This window comes from Hevea brasiliensis, chromosome 3, assembly GCF_030052815.1.
Source record: "Hevea brasiliensis isolate MT/VB/25A 57/8 chromosome 3, ASM3005281v1, whole genome shotgun sequence".
Classification (NCBI taxonomy): domain Eukaryota; kingdom Viridiplantae; phylum Streptophyta; class Magnoliopsida; order Malpighiales; family Euphorbiaceae; genus Hevea; species Hevea brasiliensis.
The window spans coordinates 14,845,362-14,853,437 of NC_079495.1; the positions used below are offsets into that span (position 1 = coordinate 14,845,362).

General features: G+C 42.1%; 1 pseudogene; it reads left to right on the forward strand.

The window, feature by feature from the left end:
- The first annotated feature begins 4,514 nt into the window (after nt 1-4,514).
- On the forward strand, nt 4,515-7,414 carry LOC131178495 (uncharacterized; annotated as a pseudogene).
- Nucleotides 7,415-8,076: the final 662 nt, after the last annotated feature.

Here is an 8,076-nt window from a genome sequence, read left to right on the forward strand (position 1 = left end):
GGAGGGGGGGGTGGTCCAGAAAGGCCTTTTACCTGAATCCTTAGTCCCAAGTTCTTACAAAACTCCATTCTAATGAACATATTAAGAGTTTGGGGGAGAGTTCTTACTCGGACTCAGTTTAATTTTTAATGCAAACACATTAGGAATTCTGGGGAGAGTCCTTACCCGAGCTCGGTTTAATTTTTTTTTTGTTAAAAAAAACATAATATATTAAGAGGTCGGGGGAGAGTTTTTACCCAATTCTCAACTAAAATCTTAAAAATATGCGGAGATCGGAGGAGAGTTCTTATCAGAGATCCTTCACTTAAATTTTTAACAGGATACTTTAAGATATCGGGGGAGAGTTCTTACCCGATTCTCAACCAAAATCTTAAAATACGTGGAGATCGGAGGAGAGTTCTTATCCGAGATCCTTCACTTAAACTTTAAACAGAATACTTTAAGAGATCGGGGGAGAGTTCTTACCCGATTCTCAGCCAAAAATCTTAATAAAATATGTGTAGATCGGAGGAGAGTTCTTATCCGAGATCCTTCACTCAAATTTTAAACAAAATACTTTAAGAGATCGGGGAAGAGTTCTTATCCGATTCTCGACCAAAATCTAAAATATGTGGAGTTCAGAGGAGAGTTCTTATCCGAAATCTCCCGCTTAAACTCTTAACAAAATACATTAAGAGATCAGGAGAAATTTCTTACCCGAATTCTCTTGACTAAAATCCAAATTAGAATATCACAACTTTAATATACAAAGTAACCCCTAAATAAAAATCTGCTACACAATGTTTACTCACTAAGGGTCATCTGATGTACTTATGTTCTTGGGCAGCCCTGAATGGTGACATATCAAATATTCCTTTTATCCATACGAAGGATTAACATCATCACTCCAACCCCCCTAATTACCAGTTTTAAGTTATGAAGAGCATAATGTTAAATCTGCTTACCCTCGTTGAGGGACGAGGTGGGGTGCCTAACACCTTCTCCACCCGTATACGGACCCCGAGCCTAGGATCTCTGTTTTCGAAGTGGTTTCTTTTTAATTTACCTTTTACAAATGGTTTTCTTTAATTTTCCTCAAAATTAAAGTGGCGACTCCTCGTCACCACTTTTCCTACTTTGGTGAGAACTCGTCCAAACGACCGCAAAAACCCTTGCAACAGCTTGGCGACTCCACTAGGTAGCTTTTTTTCATGCCCTAGTTTAGAGGTCCAAAAACATATTTAATTTTATGCTCATATAAATTAAAACCATAATTAGGGGGATTTAACTTACAAAATTCGAAAATCTTGATATATTGATTATTATTATTCTTTCTAACCATTTTTGCTTATTTTGAATGTCTTATTTGTTACAGCAACTTTCGTCTAAAAACTCCCCCCATAAAGGGAAGAGGTAAATATGTCCCTTCACACACTGATTCCTTACACAATGTCCTCACACACTTTAGCCCTATACCCAACCTTTCTTACCCTTTTAGGAAATAGGAGGGAGTCATGTAGCGATACCCGTGGGTTTTCCCCCGTTAGTATCCGTGAAGGCTTCTGCTCAGATTGGAACTCATTCCATCTATTGTGGTACTCGTGGAATTCTCCCGTTAGTATCATGGTGGTGGAATGGGGCTCTACTGTTTACAGTAGGGATGATCTGGGAACCTGTGGCTTTAGAAAATTAGACCTTGAGCTAAACCATCACATTAGCTAAAAGCCTTAGCAAGCTACTTTATAAGATAGAACTATCCAATTAGATAGTACTTATCCGGTATTAGGACTCCCCATTTTAGGACAAAAGGGACATACTTGCTTTCAACTTACTCTGTTTATATTTTTTAAAATTTTTTAAATAACATGAAGTTAATTTTGAATCATACTGTCAGGATGGTCTAAACACCTTCCTACTTTGATAGGTGTATAGATGTTGCCACGCCAGTAGTATAATTCAAAATCACCTGAATTTATTTTGCTAACCAACTTCCCACAGGAAATCAACATTGCTCCAAGCAAAGCAAACCCGACAGAGCAAGCAGTTCCACCAAGACGAGTGTACTTAACAAGGTTTCGAGCAAAGAAGATAATGGAAGACCAAGAACAAGTACAGAACCTAGAGGGACAAGTTTCAGAATTAAGAGACCAAATCTCAGAATTGGTGAAACTGATGAAGGAAATGTTCCAAAATAGACCCACATCCGAACCAAATTTACCGTTACCTCTCCCACTCCCTACAACGGTTGATTCTCATCAAGCTTTAACCTCTTTCACCTTTTAACCTCCTATTCTGGATCCGACAATCACTGTCAATCCGACCCTCCCAAATAATGACTTACCTTTCCCTTATTATCTGGCCGTCTTAAATGCCAAGTTGCACCCTTCCATAACAATCCCTCCAGCTCACCCTGCCCCTTATTTCCCAACTGGGGGAATAGCCCATGCAGTAGGAAGAGAAAGTAGAGCAAGAGAAAATGAGAAGTTATCCGCTCTAGAAGAAAGATTAAGAGTGATAGAGGGACTGAATATGTACGGCTCAGTAGATGTATTGTTACTGAGATTGGTACCAGATGTGGTGGTGCCACCAAAGTTCAAAGTTCCAGACATCGACAAGTATACCAAAAATTTAGATCTCCACATCCATCTGGCAACTTACATAGCCAAGATGTCTGCCCTCACTGAAAATGACAGGCTTTTGGTCCATTTCTTTCATAAAAGTCTCTCCGGGGCAGCTTTGCGATGGTGCATACAACTGGATAGGAGCAAACTACGCTCCTGGAAAGATTTGGCCGATGCTTTCCTGAAACAATACAAGTTCAACTGTGATGTTGCCCCCACAAGAAGAGACCTCCAAAATCTGGTGCAAAGAGAGAGGGAAAGCTTCAAAGAGTATGCCCAAAGATGGAGAGAGAAAGCTGGGGAGGTATATCCTCCAGTTACTGACAATGAACTTTGCTCTCTGTTCATTGAGACATTGAAGGCTCCGTACTTCAATCTGATGATCGGAAACACCTCCAACAGCTTTTCAGACATCATTCAAGCTGGCGAAAGAATTGAAGCTAACCTCAGGTTAGGGAGACTGCATGAGTTAACTGAGAACTCTACAAAGAAAATCGCCAGTTTTGGAAAGAAGAAGGAAGATGATGTGCACTCCATCACCCGACAAACCCAACCTCTATTCTCTCAGAATAATTTTCGGTCGTACCTTCCTACTCAAGGCCCAACAATAGCAAACATTATGCTCCCTTTCCCAAATTATCCTCACCCTCGCCCAAAATATCCACCACAAGCAGCTTACAACCCCAGACTGCCCGCCCAATTGAATCAATCAAGACCACCTCCTCCCCAAAACAATCCGAGACCACAGAGGAACCCTGATCCACCTCTCCCACTTCCACTCAGTGAAATATACTGAAACCTCCTCGGTATAAATTAGATAGTGCCTATTCCCCTTGACTCGATTCAGCCACCATATCCTAGGTGGTATGATGCTAATGCCCGATGTGAATATCATGGCGGGGCACTGGGGCACTCAACTGACAACTGTGGAGCTCTCAGGGGAAGAGTACAAGCCCTGATCAGAAATGATTGGTTAAAAATTGAGGGAAATGGCTCTCTTTCCAATGTCACTTCAAACCTATTGCCTAATCATGGCACAGGCAATGGCGTGAATATGATAGAATCTAAGGATGAAAGCGAAGAATCTCCTAAAGAACCATCCATCGATGTCATACAACTGGACTCCCTATCCGAGGCACTGATATCACCAATCACCGAGGGGCAAGAGCTGGGTAATTGGGAAGTAGAAATCATTCCTGTGCTCAATCCCGAGTAAAGTACATTTTGTTATCGACACTTAATCATTTTTTCCATGGTGACAAGTGTAGTGCTGTAAATGGACCCTTTTTTTATGATTAAAGTATAAATGAATTACTAAGTGCATTTCGTGTCCAATTCTCTTTTCTTTTAGCCATCAAAATCCATCCTTATAATATGTTCTATTTTCATTCATTCAGGACCATTCATCAATTAACACCTAATAATCCAATAGACTCAGAAATTCCTCCGGTCAATTTTGAAATCCCCACAACTGCCATTACTTCAAGTGATTCTGAGGAAAATCTCGCAGAAGAAAGGGACAAAAGAGATGAGCCTTCCCTAGTGCCTTGTGGAGACAAAACGTGCACCATAAACCTAGGCACGGAAGAAGTAAAAAGGGAACTTAAGCTAGTGGAGAGTGAAGAATTGGGAGATATGATCAGTTTGCTCAGGGAGTTCCTAGACGTATTTTCTTGGAGCTATGATGACATGGTTGGTTTGGACCCCCATATAGTGACGCACAAAATTCCCCTAATCCCAGGAACGATCCCGGTGAAGTAGAAATTAAGAAGAATGAATCCTGACACACTGCTCAAAGTTAGGGATGAGGTCAAGAAACAGTATTACGCTGGGTTCCTGGAAGTAGTCAAATATCCCCAATGGGTAGCTAACATCGTCCCAGTAATGAAGAAGGACGGGAGAGTCAGGGTGTGCGTTGACTACAGGGATCTTAATAAAGTAAGCTTGAAAGACGATTTCCCTCTCCCTCACATTGATGTGTTGGTAGACAATGCCGCGGGATTGGGCAGGTGTTCGTGTATTGATGGGGCATCAGGGTACAATCAGATCCCAATGGACGAGGAAGACAAGGATAAAACTGCTTTCATCACTCAATGGGGAGTATTTTGCTATCGGGTCATGCCTTTCGGGTTAAAGAATGCTGGTGCTACCTACCAGCGTGCAATGGTCACATTATTCCACGACATGATGCATAGAGAAGTAGAGGTGTATGTGGATGATATGATCATTAAATCTAGGGGAGAAGAGAGCCACGTGCAGGTGATGAGGAAGGTATTTGAGAGGCTCAGGAAATACCAGCTGAAGCTGAACCTGCCAAATGCATATTCGGAGCCAGATCTAGAAAGTTATTGGGATTCATAGTAAGCGAGAGGGGAATAGAAGTTGATCCGGACAAAGTTCGAGCTATTCAAGAAATGCCATCCCCAAAAACAGAAAGGGAGGTGCGCAGTTTTCTGGGAAAGTTGAACTACATCTCGAGATTTATTTCTAATCTCACTGCCAAGGCCGAGCCTATTTTCAGACTACTCCAGAAGAACAATTCCACCCAATGGGATTCAGCTTGCCAAGAGGCTTTCGAGAAAATCAAGCAGTACTTGTCCAACCCACCAGTATTGGTTCCACCCCTGATTGGAAGGCCTCTGATTCTGTATATGGCGGTCCAACAAAACTCAATGGGATGTGTTTTGGGGCAACATGATGATACTGGTCGAAAGGAGAGGGCTATCTATTATCTGAGCAAGAAGTTCAACGATTGCGAGTCAAGGTACTCTTTCTTAGAAAAGACTTGCTGCGCGTTAGCTTGGACAGCAAATCGCCTCAAACACTACATGTTGAATCACAAGACATGGCTCATCTCCAGGATGGATCCTATCAAATATGTATTCGAAAGCCCATTTGTGCCAGGAAGGATAGCCAAATGGCAGGTCATACTCTCCCAATATGACATTGTTTACATGACCCGGAAAGTGGTGAAAGGTAGCGTGATCGCTGATCTTCTAGCAGAAAATCCTATCCAGGATTATGAAGCTCTGGATTTTGAGTTCCCTGATGAGCATATTAATGAAGTAGACTGCGAAGAAGAGGGGCCAGCCGATGTATGGGAAATGTATTTCGACGGAGCTGTCAATTTGTCCGGTAATGGGATCGGAGCTGTACTGGTATCCCCAGATGGAAAACACTTTCCGATAGCTGTCAAGTTGAGGTTTGATTGTACCAACAATGTCGCAGAATATGAAGCTTGTGTGATGGGTTTACAAGCCGCCATTGAGATGAAAGTCAAGAAGTTGGAAGTATATGGAGACTCAGCCCTGATTATTTATCAAGTCAAAGGAGAATGGCAAACTAAGGATCCGAAGCTGATCCCCTATCAGAAGTACTTACTGGAGCTGATTAAAAAATTCGAAGAAATCTCTTTCACTCACCTTAGTCGAGACAAGAATCAATTTGCTGATGCCTTAGCTACTCCAGCTGTTATGGCTCAAATCGAAGAAGGACAGATGACTCAGATATTGAAGATTAAGGCAAGGAATGAGCCAGCTTATTGCCTCATGATTGAAGAAGAGCCCGATGGTAAGCCTTGGTATCATGACATCCTGGCCTACTGCAGAACCAGAGAATTCCCTTCAGGGGCAAACATAAACGAAAGAAGGATGATTCGGAGATTAGCATTGGGATACTTCCCCAGTGGAGAAACCCTATACAAGAGGAGCTCCAACGGCGAATTGTTGAGATGTGTGGATGCAAAAGAGGCGAAGAGAATCCTTTTCGAGACCCATGAAGGAAATTGTGCAATCCATGCCAACGGGCATATGATGGCTAAGCAAATCATGCGACGTGGGTATTTTTGGACCACAATGGAAAAAGATTGCATCGAGTATTTCCGAAAGTGCCATAAGTGTCAGATTTATGCGGATCCGATAAATGTTCCACCTCACAAGTTGTTCAACCTTATCTCACCATGGCCTTTCGCAATGTGGGGCATCGATGTTATTGGTCCCATCAACCCTAAGGCATCCAATGGGCACAGGTTTATCCTGGTAGCAATCGACTATTTTTCTAAATGGGTCGAAGCCACGTCATATGCCCATATTACACAGAACACATTTCTCAAATTCCTCAGAAACAATATCATCTGCCGGCATGGTCTCCCCAATGAAATCGTCACTGACAACGCCAAGAATCTTAATGGTCCAAAGATTCAAAAATTGTGTGATCAATACAAAATCCGACATCTCAATTCCTCCCCATACCGTCCCCAGATGAATGGAGCGGTGGAAGCCGCAAACAAAAATCTCAAGAGGATAATCCGGAAAATGACGGTCACATATAGGGATTGGCATGATATGCTTCCCTACGCTCTTCACGCATACCGGACTTCTGTAAGAACCTCAACCGGGGCAACCCCATACTCACTGGTTTACGGGATGGAAGCAGTATTACCTATTGAAGTTGAAATTCCTTCCCTAAGGATTCTGAAGGAATCAGGGATTGATGAGTCGGAATGGATCCAGTCAAGGTTGGATCAGTTAAACTTGCTGGATGAGAAAAGGTTAACAGCGGCATGTCATGGGCAATTATACCAAAGGAGAATGGCTAGGGCATTTGACAAAAGCATTCGCCCACGCGAATTCCAACCCGGGGACCTAGTTCTAAAGAAAGTGCTGCCAAATCAAAATGATCCCCGGGGCAAATGGTCACCAACCTATGAGGGACCTTATGTGGTTAAAAAGGCATTTTCTGGAGGAGCCTTGATCTTGACCCACATGGACGGTGAAGAATCTCCAAGACCTCTGAATGCTGACACCGTCAAGAGATACTACGCCTAAAAAAAAAAAGAAAAGGTAGGAGTGAAAACCTGAAAGGGTGCTCCTAGCAAAATGTGTGAAAGAAGGCGAAAACCCCGAAGGGGCGCTTTCTGAAAAATGAGCGAAGGGCGAAAACCTGAAAGGGCGTCCTGAAAGGGTGAGTAAAAAAAAAAAATAAATAAATAAATCTATGGGTGAAAACCCGAAAGGGCACCCCAAGAACCAAAAGGGAAAAATAAGGAATGGGGCATGGAACCGAGGATGGAGAGAAACCGTCACGGTATGAAACTTCAGAGAACTTGGAATAATGGCAGTTAAGGGACTTCAAAGCTAACCACAAGGACTATGTGAGATCTATCCTTGTACCCTTTCTTTTCCTTCGAAACTCTATCTTTGTTTTTATTAAAGCTATAATAAAGTCATACCTCATTTCCTATACTTTTATCTTCCCTTTATACTCCCTCTTTAACATTATCTTTTTGCAATCTCGTTATTTAATGTGCTATTGATCAGTTAAAATTTTTGCCATAAGATTAAGATTTGACAATTGATAACCACGTACTTTAGTATGAGATTTGCAGGGAATGGCCAGGGAAAGGGTACACAAAAAGAAAAGAAAATAGGGGTGAAAACCCGAAAGGGCACCAAAAAAAAAAAAAAAAATGGGAACT